The sequence below is a fragment of the Lepidothrix coronata genome, unplaced genomic scaffold (genome assembly GCF_001604755.1).
Source record: "Lepidothrix coronata isolate B3197 unplaced genomic scaffold, Lepidothrix_coronata-1.0 Scaffold21, whole genome shotgun sequence".
NCBI lineage: Eukaryota > Metazoa > Chordata > Aves > Passeriformes > Pipridae > Lepidothrix > Lepidothrix coronata.
This window is the reverse complement of record NW_016690201.1, coordinates 7,693,132-7,709,034: the sequence shown is the minus strand read 5'-3', so window position 1 is coordinate 7,709,034 and position 15,903 is coordinate 7,693,132. Positions and strand designations below refer to the sequence as shown.

Below are 15,903 nucleotides of genomic sequence, written 5' to 3'. Positions count from 1 at the left end.
TGGTGGCTGTGGAGCTTATTAAAGTATTGTTATTATTTAAAGTAATTTTTCAACAAATTGTAGATTCATTCATTGAACTTCATCTTAGAATTAGAAAAAAATGCCAGAGGCTTTCAAAGTTTCATATCACAGAGGAAAAAAAAAAGGAGGTTGCAGAGCAGAAGAGATTTCTTAAATCAGGTTAGAAAATTTCCATCACTTCCTAACACTTTGAAAGCTACTAAGGTCGAAGTTACTTTTATTACTTTTGTGTTTTTCTGCAGTGATAGCATTTTGTTACACTATTGAGTGAGTTACAGTGTGTTTCCCTGGTCTTTTATGTTTGGTTTGATTTCAGTGTCTTGGCTTGAGGTCAAATATATCTTTCCTAATGTCTTTTTTAATATGTCCATTTTTATGAGTAAAGATATGTGAACAACCTTAACTCTAATCAAGTGAAACTTTTTGTGAAGGAATATATAAAACTGAAATTTGGTGCTGTTTATGGTCCAAGAGGTTTTGCTGTGAGAGGTAGTGAGGCAGGAGGGGAGCATGGAGCCCTGCTTGAATCCCGGGGTAACAGAGGCATATTTCCAAGGCTATGCCCTTCACTGGTGCTGTTGGCAGGGAAAACCATACTGCTGTGGGAACCAAATTCCTGTAGCCCATCCTGATCCTGGCTGTCCTTGGTTCTTTTCTGCCTGAAATCCCCTGTTTTCCTGTGGGATCAAACTCAGATAGTCAACACGTCCCAGTGTGTAAGGTGATAAGTGCTGGCGTTTTAGAAATGAGTGGTTTGGGGAGCTTGGTCAAAGTGATTACAAGACAATGAGAGGATGGCTCCACCTGATTAGCAGATGGGCAGCCTTTGGTCAGCAGATCAAAGATGGACTGACAAGCTCCTCGTGGTGGCTGTCTGGCAGAAGTGAGTGACTACTCCTGGCTGAGGGACCAAGAGTGTCAGCTCATCACAGCGATGTCTGCTGGTAGGCAGTGGTGACAGCAGGAGTGCTCTTTTCTCATTTTTTTCTTGGTTATTTCCAGTGAAAATTCATTGGTCAGAATGGTCCTGTGGGTAATTTATGATGTCACATGCAACCAAATATGTACTTTGGCCATTTTTCATGCGTTTTGCTAATGATGGGTCACAGAGTTTCACTAGAAGGTTCTAAAGATTAAAGTCATCAGAAAAGGCAGCCCTGGTGACTGATATTCTCTGACCCCATGACCTACCAAAGGCCATAGTACCACACTAAATAAAGCTGTCTCAAGCTCATCACTTCTCTTGGGCTCTAACACAGATTTTAAAAAGATGATCAAGCTTGTCTTACAGATTTTAAGGATTTATCTGGCATGTCCTTAAAGAGCCAGTTTTAATTAAAACTTATTCTTTGTGTTAAAAATGTCATTCCTCTAATAGGAATTTGTCCAGCTTGTTCTTATAAAAAATTATTTTCTATAAGTAGTCTCATTTCCCACCTACATACCAGGGTTGACTGGGTTAAATTTATTTTTAATATATACAACTCTGTATTATACATAGACTGTGATCTGTTAACAAGAGGCTCCTCTTTTTTATGGTGTTGTGAAGTCCTCCTTGTAAAGTACAAATATCCAAGAAAATAGGTGGGTTTTTCCCATCCATGCAAGTAAAGACCAGTCCTGAATCTGCAATTCAGCATGACAATTTCTGTGTCTTCTTTCTGTATAAAAGGCACTGGAACACCTCTCCTCAGCTCGGTCTTCAAGGTACATGAATAATGGAGAGAATCCTTTTGATTTTCATTCTTTGTTGTCTGATACCTTACTGTAGGCATTTGAACCTGAGCAAAGATGTAAAATGCAGGGATAGCATCATGAGTCACCAGCAAAGTGGGTATTAAGGTGTCACAAAGAGCAGACTCAGCTTCCCTTGTGAAGTCCAGGAGTCCCAGTAATCATGTCAAGCTGAAGTGGACAGGATTACAGCAAAGGGAATGCTGCAATTTGCAATTTTCATGTGTGCCTGTGAGTTGACTGTAACCTGGCAGGGAGCACAGGGAGCAGCTCCTGTTTTTGCTTGGCTGTGGGGTGCTCTGAGTGCCAGGAGCAAGGAGAACACAGAAGTTCCCCACTGCCTTCTCATGCCCTTCTGAATGTGGCACACACTCAGGAAACCTCTGTGGTTTTTTGAGGGGTTTTTTTTGGTTTGTTTCTTTTTGTTGTTGTTGGGGTTTTGGTTTTTTGTTTGTTTGGGTTTTTGGTTGTGTTTTTTCTTTGTTTTTGTTTGTTTGATTTAATTTACTATCTTAGCCAACTTAACTCTTAGATATCTGGCTTTTCTCTAAGCTGTTCTTCAGTAGGAGACTGACTGTATTATGACTCTTCATACAATGTACAATATATATTTAGCCCTGAACATTGCTCTTGTCATGCTTTTTAATTTACTGTGTTTCTTGCTGCTAGCAACTTTGAAATTCAGTGGAGCCCTGCAGGGATGTCTCAGTCTCCTGTTTTCTATCTCCTCCGAGCTATTGCATTACAATCATCTGTCAAAGATGAGTGGGAGTCAAGGAAATGGAGCACCTCAAGTGGCTGACACTGCTGAGCAGATACCTTTCTATTTTTGCTGAGTGCTCACATACCTCCAGAGTACAGATGTGTCTGAGCTGGATTAGATGCACAGAAAGTTTGTAACACTTTCATCTTATAATAACAGCAGTCCTGGTTGCATGGGAAAATGATACAATTTTAACAACTGCTATGACCTGTACACCAGGCATAATTGCATGTGCACTGTGGTTATACTCATTTAATGTGGTTAAAAAAATTATTGCACCTCTTGCAGATTAGCTAAGGCAATGAAATTCCTGAAAGGACTCAGTCTGACACTGAGGAATCTTCAGAGTGCACATACTGTCAGCATCCCACTTCCATTCTATAACAGCATTAGGAATGAAAATGTAGGGAAAAGAAACCATCACAGGGTTGTTTGTCCCAGAGGTAGTGGCTGGCATTGGAATCAATTGTGTAGGATCTATAATAAGCATGTGGCAGAAGTTTAGCTAGTAAAGTTGATGATTGCAGCTTAAGGGAAATTGTCATACCACAGAATACACAGTATGCTGCTAACAGCAGTGAAAGTTTAACTACTGCAGGTAACCTGTGGCCTAAATTAGTATGTACTTTTCAAGTAAGACTCTCACACTCCTTTTTCTTAGGGTTTTGTAGAAGAGAGTTTATTAAGATAGATTGTAAAAGGCTTTATAAATATGCACGTTTTCCTTATTCTAGAACAAAACACAAATGTCCTGTTCACGTCCTGAACATTTTGAAGTGGCTGAATCTGTGTTGACTCCCTGTTTCTAAAACCAGTATTTTATTGGAATCTCCAGTTAAGTCAATTTCTTCCATGATTCATTTTGCTTAGCAACAGAAATGTAAGCTCTGGCCTCTGGCCCTAATGAAATCCTTTAAATGCAGTCTACATAGCAAAAGGTTAAGAGGGCAAGGCACAGTTTAATTTCCCAATAACACTTTATGGCAGTCTTTGTAAATGTACTTGCTTCTGGAGTTTTCTAACACCCCTTTCTCTGAAACTGTAGTCAATTTGCGGGCGAGAAGTTGCTGTATTAAAATTACATACATGAGAGAGGTTGGAGGGCAGTGCAGTACAGGACCTTCCTGCTAAATTGCTAATCCAAATTGGGCCTTAGTCAATCTCTTACAAAGTTGTCAACATCCAGTGACCTATACGAAATGAATTGGTAGCTTCAGTCCAGTTCCTAGAGAGGTGTGCACATCAGAAGAGCAATCAGCTGGCACTAATTGGCACCCTGGGTAGCAGCCTCAGCAGAGAGCCAAAGGTCTGTAGAGGAACGGAGGCTGAAGTGCTCTCTCAACCTTAAAGATGGTCCCTCTGGGTCGGAGTTTGGGGCACGCTGGTAATGTCATATGTGGAATTTTGCTGTGCCCCTTGCAATGCTAGACTGGAGCTGTGTCTTGGGAACTGCACTTTCCAGGGTGTTTCAAATGCCACAGGGCTTTTTAAAGCCTGAAATCAGTTCAGCTTTCCTTCAGGTGTAAACAAGAAGAGAACATTCACTAAGCAATAACCTGATAGTCTGAGGTGTCAGATGACAACCACTCAAATTGAGGGATTGCACTGGAAAAGGCAAAGAGAGGGAATGAGTAGTCCTTGAAGAAAAACGTGTCTCATGTCCATGCCCAACGTGCATAAGTACTTTTGCTCTGTCAGTTTTTTTCACCTCTTGGGCTCAGAAAGGTTAAAAATTAGTGGTGCCTGAATGTTAAAAATATATTGTTTCATTAGAAGGTCTGTGAAGTTCTGTTCATTTTAAAAGTGTAGTAACACATGGTCTTCCTCCCCTTGGAATTGTTCCCAGACCATAATAATTTTAGAAATTTTATTATGGGTTATTATTTTCCCAATAGCCTTGTATTTAAGAAGTTTATGTCTTGTTTTGTTGTTCTATTCACATAGTTTCAGTCATTCAGGCAAGGTGAAAATAATGTGATGAACTCTAAGCCATCAGCCCATTCAACATGAATGGAGTCACTGAAGAAGCATTAAATTAAGAAATGAGTGATTAAATACCTACCTAGTACTAAAATACCTACCTAGTATTTTAAGCCAGGCAGTCAAAGGTGATAAAATATACTGTCCGAATTGGAAGTCAAGCAAATTTTCTCTTGAACATACAAATGAGTAATGAGCAGCAATGACAAATGTTTGGCTGTGGATGTCTGCTAAGAATAATAAATAGGTTTGTTCGATGGAGGTTGGTCTGTTTCACAAAACGTTTGGTGTCTTCAGAGAGCAATTTTTGTCCACCTATGCATCGTCCATACCGACAAAGATAAAATGAAGGTGTTACATAGAGCCAGTATACTTCCAGAAATCAGAGCATATATTTTGTCTTCATAGCTTTGCATTACTGGAGTCACCAATGACCTGCTGCAATTTTTCTCCCTCTGTATCAGATAACAAAAGAAACCAGGATCACAGCCATAACTGAAATGATGGAGTTCTGAAAGTAGCACCCTTTTCCAGTCATACAGCAGCCCTCTTTCACTGCCTCCATGCTCTCTCACTGGGTGATGTGGTGCACATTTATCTGACAGACTAAAACTGGAACAGCATGGAAGGTAAGGCAGTATTTGCATCCCTGAGTGCGGGATCATCGACTGCTACAAAAGATCAGGGAGTTTGGAGGTACACTCTGCTCTCAGCATTGCCAAGGCCCAATGCAAAAAATCACCCTGAAAAATGTCATATTCTTGTGTTTTAATGGTCTACCCTGAAACACAGTGGTGCTCTAAGTGTATAAGCATTACCATTTGCAAATTCCCACCTGTCGTTCGTGTTTCCGGAAACAGTATCCCTGGCTGCAGTCTGGACGTTGCCCCGGGTGGTGTCTGACTCTTAACCCAAATCAAACAGTCATTGTTCAGACACTGTCTGGCTCTCATGCAGTGGACAGGGAAAGCACAACAGCCTTCTGGTTACCTCTTAGTAAGCTGCTCCTGGAGTCTCCTATCCCATTAGTTCTTCAAGGTATGGGGCATGGATTCAGCCTGGCTTGCAGAATCAGGAATTCTCATCCAAAGGCATTAAAACAAAACTGTTAAACACTGATAATTCTGTGAGAACTGCTACGTTAATCCCTGTAGCCCTGTCCACTTTTTGATTCTGCAAGAGGTGACACTCTCCATGCTTAGAGAATCTCAGAGGTTCTAGCTCAGATACAAAGAAAAGACTGAAAATATGACAGAGTACTTGAAGGTGTGTGCAGACAGCAACAAGCGCTCTCAGGATTACGAACTGCCCTGCTTGACTCAACCAAAATGGAACTCTGCCTTCCAAGGGCAGGATGTGGTGTGGATTTTATGGCTGAGACCCCGTTTATTTGATGCTGACTTGAATCTGTTTATTTGGCCTTTTAGCTTGAAGTTGCATTGTTTTTATCTCTGGACTCAATGGAAATAGTGACATATATATAGTGGACCTGAGCAACAACCAGTGTCTTCTGTGAAAGGGACAGAGAAGGAACTGTTCTTTAAAAAATAAATAAACAGATCATTGTTATGAAAACCAAAGAACAATAATATTTTTGCATTCTATGAAGAGTAGTTACAGTTATAACTATCAATCTGATCAAGTTAAGAAATTATATGTACATTTTGGAGAAAGATTTTTGATATTAAGAACAGTTTCAGGGAGGACTCTGGTGATGGTATAATGTCTGAAAGAGGGAAGCAGCTAATGAGAGAGATCTCTAATACCTGTGATTCTGAATTTCTACTCTCTTCTGTAACAGTTTGCAGTCTTATTTTTGAATGCTAGACAGTTCAGTTGTTCTAGTTCACTTTCCTAGGTTACTGAACTAAGGAATTTAGCTTTGAACTTGCAGATTTTTGTATGGAACCCATACCATCTCTCAAAACTCATGTTAATCCTAGGGAGGACCACAAGAATCTACTAACATATGCACACTGCCAAAATAAATGATATTGAGATTCCTGAGCTAATCTTCTCCTTTGATCTCGTGAACCCTAAAATTTATTTGGTAAAGTAGTCATGAAATATTTCTGACCATTCTGAAGTATCAGCTGCAAATAGCCTAGACTTTGATTTTCAAGATAAATCAGGAAATGTCAGGGTTTTTCCTCCCCTTCCAATCCTTAATGGTCTCCATAGAAAGCTTTATAATAAGGCAATTCAGAGAGTAGCAGTCGCCATTCTTTTTCCGGCACTTACAGCTTTATATGTGAAATTGCGTGACATGTTTTGTCAGCGTGTGGGAATCTCACTGTGTTGCTACCTCTGAAAGTATCAGCAGAAAGAGATGGCAACTTTTGTCTTACAGTTTTTCCTCACTGGGTATGGTTTTTCTTTTTCTTTCCTTGTTCTACCTAAAAGTTCACAACTCACGGTATTTTCTGTGCTCACAGAAAATAACATAAAAACATATTAGTGACACGTGGTCATGTCTTTCTTGCAGTGGATCTCCAGCATGGACCTCGGTCTATTTTTTTTCTGCATTCTACACAAAAGAACCCTCAAATAGCAATGTTTTGTGCTCTAGTTGTTGCTGATCTTGCTTTGATGGTTCTTCCACTTACCTTTCTTTTCTTACGTTGTCCATTCACTTTATATTCTTAAATGTTTTTATTCTTTCATATTTTAACTGATTTATGGTGGATTTTTCAACACGGTAGAACATGCCCTTCCATTTTTAACACACAGGGATGTTATGGTTGTAACTCTGCAGTTACAACACTGAAACTTGATCTTTGAGTTTGTGTTAGATCCTCTCAAAGGAGGGTGGGGGGTTTTTTGTTTTATTTTTGGGTCATTGCAGGTTTGGATTTTTTAGGTAAAATACAGCCTACTTTTTGCAAAACACCTCCTTCTTTGCACTGAATAGCACTTTCTTGTTTCAGGACTTTGTGATGTATACAGCCACATGTAAGAACAAAGCTGAAAAGCTTTTACTAGTTATTGCATAAAATCTATGTGATAAGAAAGCCAGTATTTTATACTGTAGATGGAGGTTTTTGGATCAGAAACAGGGGTACAGAAAGATTGTTTGACTGAAGATAAAGTGGAGCTCTGCTCTACATGGGGTAGAGCTCTGCTCAAATCTTGAGCATGTTCCAAGACCTTTCTTCTTACAGGTGTAGATCATCATGGCCTCATCTACTAGGGTAGGAAATACATTTATAGCAGGAAAAGTCCAAGTTCTCATTATCCTAGGGAGGTGGGGAGAAATTACTGTAACCGTTGCCATGGCTATATTATCCCCTTTGTTAGGATGTTCTGACTCTATCCTGTGTGATCAGTGGTTTCCAGGAGCATGGTGTAGGCTTGAACTAAACCCACCAAACAGTCCCACCCCTTTCTCCAGAGTGACTGCACACAGAATGGCCAGATGGGGAAGGTCTCCTTGCCTGCCCACATGCCATTCAGCCAGACCCTATACCTTGTCTGTGCACTGTAGTGGGTGTGGAGGCAGTTCCCAGGAGGTCAGACCATGGCCAGGTGGAGACAGGGTCACCTTGGGAAGGCAGGAGGATGTTAGCAGTTTCTACAGCTACCACGAGGTGCAGAAGAAGAGAAGGCAAGAACTTCCAGCTGGGCTTTCTAATCTTGCTCTGGCCTTGAGGCGATGAGAAAAAGGGCATGGCTCCTGCATATCTGCAGCCAGCAATGGCTTCAGTCGTTTCTGCAGTTGTTGCAGTTTGTGGTGATGTCTCCAAGCTGGAAAACTGATTTCCTTGTTGCTGAGTGTGGATCACCTTCAGGCTGTAAATCTGAGTTGATGGTGTCTGAAACTGCTGCTCATTGCCAAGCTGTATGGAGAAGGTGTGCTTTTGCATGCATCTGAACACAACAGTAATGAACACCTTTAAAAAATCAGTAGCAATTAAAATAATATTAAACATAATCAGTAGTCTATTAGTAAAGAATGACTTCTTATTATTCTGTACAAGTGTGCTTGATAGATATCAGGGGGATGAAATATATCTGTTTATGGTGTCTTTGTCCCCTTTTTAGTTTTTTCATTTAGCTCATGATTTTATTTAATGGAAGAGACACTTCTCACCTATTGGCTTGACAATTTACAAGCATTTGTTTGTGCTGAATTAAGCACATTTCTAAACTTTGTATGTTGCTGCTGACAGTTTGGGGATTGATTTTTATCCCTAGAGAGATGCCTTTTTGTCTTTAAGGCAAATTGAAGTTGACTGCCAGAGCATTCCCTGGTAAGGGAGAGAATCTACTTTAGGGATATTTTTCTACTGAGAATTCATTTTTAACTGAGAAGCTTCAACAAGGTCATGCTTTTCATGACACTGAAAAAAAAAAAGTTCACAGATAAAGAAGGAGCATTAACTTCAGAGAAAATAAATAGAAGCAAATATTACTAAGCTTTTTTTCCCTTACACTTCTCTGTCAGGGAAGTGTTCCTAGATATGCAGTAGACAAAAATTCCAGGCTTTTCTTCTAAAAGCACGTGTTAAATGCTGGTGTGGGCAATGGCAGAAAAAGATTTTACCCATTTTTCATATATGCTATGAGATTGAATTTTAAAACTTCTTAACATTTTTAGGACACTCAAATTCTTTCAAGAACAGATTCATTGCTTGTCCACATTGGCAACATGGGAAATGATTTGCAGACATGAATGGATTAATGTAATGAGCTGTGCGTGATGATGCAGAATCTCCACCAGACAGGTGCTGTAAGAAATCTTCATTCACATCAAGAACAGCTAAATACTCTTTTTTTACAGTACAGTCTGTGGCTGTACATGCTGGTCTAGAGTTACACTCTAAACTTGGTCCAGCCTACATCCACTCAGTCAGCCTGACACAGTTTTTGGATACAAACACAGTGTTGTTGCTATTTTGACAGGAATGCTGGAATTCTTTTATGTATCTTTCCCTTCAAGGTCTTTTTGGCACTAGATTTGTTTCATAGGAATATTTTCTACAAATACAAATATTGTTAGAATAAGTAGTGTCTTTGTATATATCTGGTTTGGTTTCTGTGGTCAAAATGAACAGCACCTCACACCTGAATAGCAAAGCTAAATCAAACCATCCTGGCCAATGGGCAAGTAAAGTGAGGGTTTCCCTGGTGGTACCTGGCAGGTTACTGGTGAGGTGATGGACAGACCTCATTAAAATCTCATTTAATGGAATGAGTGCACTCTCTTTAATCTCTGTCTTTGTATTCACCCAGACTTCTAAGACCCAAGTGACTTAACAAAATAAATAACCTTAGTCCTTCAATCAGGTGACAAACTCACACCCACTTGTTTTCATGTCTAGGAAATAAAACCAGCTGAAGTTTTTCACTGCAATACATCTAAACAAGAACCAGTTTCTTCAGGAAAGTCTTATTCTACTGGTTATAAAATCTTCTTAAAGGAGCTGCACATCTCCGCAGTCTTCCTTTAAGCCTTCTTTGGAATGTTCTCATTGGATTTTTCACACATTTGAACCCTAAATATTTCAGTTATCTCAGTATGTTTCTGGAGACCTGGCTATCAATTACCAGAATTTTCATTTGGTTTTTTGATCTTTTTTTCCCCTTCTCAGATTCCTCCTATAAAATCTGTAACAGTTCTCTCTTAGATATTTGCAAAGTCCAAGCAATAAAACTTCCAATATTCATCACACTGAAAAGAAAAAGATTAGAAACTACACCCTCAAACTTCTTCGAGTGTCTTTTAAATACAACAAAAGAAATTAATTGGCTGGTGTTTAGGATGAGGTAGGTGAGGGGTGAGAGGAAGCAGGGACTGACATTGTTTGGTTGCATCTGGTGGGCAACATCCCAGAGCTACCACACTACAGCAAAGAACTCACATTTTTTTGCCATGTTCTCAATGCCAGCATTTTATTAATTAGTTTTTAAAGTTTTTACTCGGCTTTACGTTGGAATTTGCGTCTTTTTTTTGAAACAAATTTGTCTTTAAGTTAGAACACATCATTTATTAGTAGCAGGAAATTCCAAGTAATCATATTGTGTCACTTTCCCCTACTACTTTTTATTGCACCTAGATGTTGATTTTTGTGAACTGTACCTTTTCTACCCTAATCAATCTTGTTTCTCTTTTGTACTTTTGCCTGAAGACTTCTAGTGTTTAGAATTAACTTTGTTCTCAGTCCTTTTCCATTTTGTGTACGATTATGCACCTAATTAAAGGTAATTGTTTCCTTGTTCCTACAGCATCAGCCAAGCAAGCAGATCTCAGCTACATCTGAGGGATATGGGAAAACTCCATCCTAGAAAAAGTGCAGCAAATACTTTGGTAATTTAGTATTTCATTGTTCTGTAGCTGTCACAAACATGCCCTAGATGTGCTTTACCTGCTTCACTAAGCTGTGGAAATCAGGGAAACCTGTGTATTCTGAGTCAACCTTAGCTACCACTAAGGTTGTCAATCAGATGGTTTTTTTTTTTAATCAAGGCTTTAACATTTATTAGCTTTGTATTAGCTTCTCTCTCAGGTTTTATTTGTAATTAAGAATAAAGTGCATGATTTTACTGATTTACTGCAACTTTTTCAAACTTCAGAATTCCAGGAATGAATTTTTATGTATTTTCTGGGACTCAGAGAAGGTATTTTAACGTGGCCTAATCGGGGCAAAGTGCCAGTTTTCATTAATTAAGTTCGTAATTGTGGAGCAGGAGTGAGAACAGTTTACAGAGGCGGAGCAGGAGAAGAACTTTAAGTAGCATTGCATGGCGAATGAGATGCACAGCTTCCATTATCAACAGGAGCTGCATGTCTAATCCACCAGACTCGGCACTGCAGAAAATGTTCCCTGGGATGTCAGGTGTTAAGGGGAAGAATGGGCCTCTCACGTTCTTTGCACTTACAAGCCGGCTGTAACCTTTTGACTCTCTCTCTCTTTCTCTTCTTGAGTTTTGTTTCCTGAAAGGAAAAGGGGGTGGGGGAACTCAGGGGAAGAAGGCTGAAAGAGTGGAAGATCTGTTTCAAAGTACTGTAGTGTATTTGCAAGCTTTTTTTTTTTTTTTCCTGGAATTAGTTTTGTTTTATTTCTTAAAGAAGCAGTTGCTTTTAATGCAGTGTTTACAGCACGACTTAAGATATGAATGTCTTACTGAGTACCACTGTCAACACTATAAACTTTACAGATGTGATTCTGCTGCAAGTGTTTTGCACATAGCTTTTTTGTCTTTCTAACTAAAATGAATATAATCTCATTTAAGAGTATAACTGAGGAGGAGAGCTAGTTCTGTGAATAAATGTTACAGGTGTTGCTTTTTATATGGACCACTGTTATGCAGAAGAACAACCCCCAAATAACAAGAAATCCCTTTTATTCTCAAAGGATTCCTTAACGTAGCATGATCATGTATTGATCACATTGAACTTGGATGCATTCCAAGCCTGAAGATCTGCATATGCAAAGAAAAGACTTTGTATAATACTTACACATTTCATCTTCTTGCTACCTCTGAGTTAGTAAGTGTGAAAATAGCTTGGTGCAAGGAGTCGAGCATTTTCTTCTTAATATGAAAGATCATGCAACAGATAAGGGAGAAAAGAGGTGGCTAATTAAGGTAGACCTCTCCAAAATTCATTACTTTTGAGGAAAAAGAGCAGAACGTGGAAAAATATATGAAAACTTACATCACCCTTCCTTGAAGTAGTCTGTTCTGGGCTGATCCATATTAGAATGTAAAAATGGAAACACTGAGGTGGTGTTTACTTTCATTAATTAAAAAGAATCTTGCTCGTAGCACAGCACCCTGAGAATGTTAAAGGAGTTTTATGTATTCCTGGCTCCCATCTTTGGTTTGAGGACCTCGTTCTGCTTCAACCTGTGTGTCTTTTTTTGTTAGAGATTATTTTGAAATGGCTCACATTGCCTTTGCATGGCTGAAATGTGGCAGCGATGGAGTGGTGCCAATGGAGGGGTAATTTTACAGCCAGCAATCAGGAAAAGGAAGAGTCCTTAGCCAGGGGACTCAACAGTGCCAGGAGGAGCCATTATTCTATTATTATTTCCAGTGTGGAAGCATTGTTTTAAGTTACATTAAAAACATCCTTTAAATTTCTTTGTTATTTGTGTTGTAAATTTTCCGTATCAACCTTTCCAAATGAAAGGTGTGTGAATGTATAACTAATGGCCTGCTTGAGATGCATCTTGCTTTAGAAATTGTAGGTTAAAGGGAAACCTGAAATCAGTGGTAATTCCTCTGTTTTAGCCTGGAAGTTCACAGAGATTGGCCAAAGATGGAGTGAGTTCTCCATTTCTTAACACTTGCTGGGACCAACACTCCAGATAGCCTGTCTCCTGACAAGCACTGTCCTCCCTTATTTTTTCTATTATTAGGGACTCAAACCCCTTATGATTTAAGGGCCCAACTCTATGTAAGCTTTCCAGGAACCTTACATTTAGAGGGCTAAAAGAGAGAGAATGAAGCCTATATTGTTATTCACGTGCATGGCTTTGTATTTACCTCCTGGAGATTGGTGTATGTTGAAGCCTGTAATGGATTTGAATGATGTTTCAGAAGGTTTGATATAGGTAGTTTCCTTGTGTTCAGTTACTCAGAAGTCCAGTGTCAGTAAATATTTTATATTCAATACTGCTTTAATTCCACTATGTAGAGCATGTGTTGTGAACCAGTATTGAAGGGATCCATTTATTGACTATTATTTTCATCATCCCTTTTTTATTGATAGATTTTGAGGAGGTGAAGGCAAGTGATATTTGGCATAAATGCAAAACTTGAAATAATGTCTCCCAAATCATTTGGGCCACTTGAGACACAAATGGGAACAGAACCCAAATATCCTAAATTCCAATTCAGCATCTTAATCCTGAGCCCATTTTTTTCTCATTCAAAATTAAAGTGTCCATGATTATTATTTCTACTGCCAGGGCTTTCCAAGGATTTAAATGTGACCTAATTTATTAAATGCTGTCTTATGTGCAAGACAGAAATAAAATCCTTACCCCAGGGCACTTACTCAGTGTCCCTGATCCTGCAATCTGATCTCTTGAATGAATGTCTGAACTAACACAGGCCATGCTGCCTGTTCAGAGCGTTTCACTGGGATTTTAACGGAGAATGAACACGTAGATTGCAGGTTGTCTACAACAACCCCAATGAATTTCAGTACATTACTGCTGCTTTCTTGCATGGTTACGTGTTTCCCTGAGTCCTCTACGAGCTTTTGTGTAGCGGTTGCTCAGTTACTTTCAGTAGACGGTGAAGTTTGGGCTGAACTGTTTTTTCAGCTATGTATTAGCCTTGATCTGTGGCACCACTTAAAGATGCTTTGCGATGCACCTTGAGATTAAAGTGCATCGCCCCTGCGGTGCATTGATCTCGTCTGGCCCAGAAAGGGGTTGTCATAGATCTGCTTTTGAAATCAGGACTCCCTCATGGGTTTTTCCAAGGCATCATCTCCATGTCATTGGGTTGGCAGGATATGAAGCTGAGGGTCTTTTTGAAGTTTTCCTTCACACCAAGGGGTGTATACTTGTTGTGTGGGAATTGTGGTAAATTACACCCTCGTCTCCCTGTGTCTTCAGTGCAGGATAACTTAATGCAGTGTTCAAATATTCTAGACCTTTTTTAAAAGTAAATTGTTTGATTTGTTATGTTGGAGTATTAAAATGAAGAATGGAATCTGAATGCTGAGAACTCATTTCTTGCAGAGGACTGAAATACCTGGGCTAAACTTCATGAATAAATTAAACAGTCCTATAAACATCTATTCCTTTGTAGCTACAGACAATAGTCTTATTTTAAGGAACATGATCATGTGCTTCATCAAAAATCACTCATGCTGATATTATTTAGTTTTTGTATAATCGTAAAGCAAATATCATTTTAAAGTCTGCTTGTGTATCTCACATTTCAATCTTTTTTTTTTTTCCCAAGTACAAAAAAGTTAGTTTTCTGCATCAGATGATTTGTTATTGGAAAAACAAAGTAACATTTCTTTACTCAAAACTCTTCTTCCAGCAAAACTGCGGAACGTGGAAAATATTTTCCAGCTTTCAGAGTTTATTTGATTTTGAACACTTTTGGTTATGTAAGTTTTAATAAGTAGCTTTGGTGTACCCCTAAAGGCACACCCCACACACTTATGTTGTGTGACCTAGGGTCACAAGTAATGGCTGCAAGCTAATTGATTGAGAAAGGCTTGTCTGACTGGGCCCCTTTGAGTCCTCCCTTTACATTCCTAAATTTCTGTAAAGGAGGCACTGGCAGCTTTGCCTGGAGAGAGGAGGGGTTGGGGGAAAGGGAGGAAGTTTCTCAGTTTCTGATTATGCGCAGAGTTTCCTTGTACCGAGCTTATGTTCTCCACCCACTACTTAGTAAGAACTCCTTAACAACTTAAAGCTTTATCCCTGTGAGTACCAGAAAAGTGATCTGAGTATTTATTGAGCAGGGAGAACAAACTGCTTGCTCCAGTCAGGGAGAAAGCTTATGGAAATGATATTAGACCTTCAGCAAAGTGCACAGCTGCATCATACAGAAGCTGAGACTCAAACTGACAGGCAAATAAGCCAGATCACGGAAGGGGCCTCTGTGTGGCAGCTCTGAGCTACCAAGTGTTGGACAACTAGGCAAAAAGTGCAATGGAACAGGGCAGAAAATAGCACACTAACTTCAGGCAACTGTTGCTTTTTCATGGTGAGTCCAGATTTGAAATGTTGTTTGAAATGTAGCTCTTTTTGTTGTTTCTAAAAACCCTTCCGTTTTACCACAGCAATCCTTTTGTGAATCTCATTGTGTTACAGATTATTTGTCCGGATGTGCAGTTCAGTTCTGACCGATACAAAAATGTACAGGGATAGCCCTTTCCTTGCTGCTTGCTCTCTCTTTTGCGTTTGCTTGCTTCAGGAGGCAGGTCCCGTTTCCAAAAGCTGGCTGCATGGCTCCTAATTTGGAAAGAAAGAGTTTTGCAGCCAGCACTTGGTGTGCAGCTGCATGTAGGTGAATGAGTGAACATAATTTCTGTGCAGAGTTTTCTGCATTTTAAACCTTGTGGCACCTCTCCATTGCTCCTTATTTCTCTGCCTTATCTTGAGAATGTATGGCACGGTCACTATGAAAAGAGCTTTGTGTTTGAATTCCTGGTGAGTCGAAGGGTCAGGGCCTATGAGTTATCTGCCTGCCAGCAAGACTCATTGCTGTGTCCCTTTATTTTTCAAGCTGAAATAGAAAAAACATGTGTCCTCATCCCTTTTCTATAAACGTATTTTGAATTCAGGTTTTACATGCTGTTTGTGTGTGCTTTGTTCTTTTGACAAACTTCGGGTTTGGGGGGAAGCCAGTTTTATTCTCTCCATATTTATTTTATTTGCTCAAGCTTTCCTGCAGCTTTTTTGCATTCCTTTGTTGTGATGCACATA

General features: G+C 39.5%; 1 protein-coding gene across 8 annotated transcripts in view; it reads left to right on the top strand.

Moving 5' to 3' along the window:
• LOC108493986 overlaps positions 1-15,903 on the top strand; it is a 288,034-nt gene that overhangs the window by 38,888 nt on the left and 233,243 nt on the right. For 5 of the 8 annotated variants that reach the window (XR_001873682.1, XR_001873683.1, XR_001873684.1 and 2 more), the window contains exon 1: positions 14,859-15,181. The exons of the other annotated variants lie outside the window; for them this stretch is intronic. The gene's annotated coding sequence lies outside the window, so the exon portion shown is untranslated. Of the gene's footprint in view, positions 1-14,858; positions 15,182-15,903 lie in introns of those variants that run through there. 8 annotated transcript variants of the gene reach the window in all.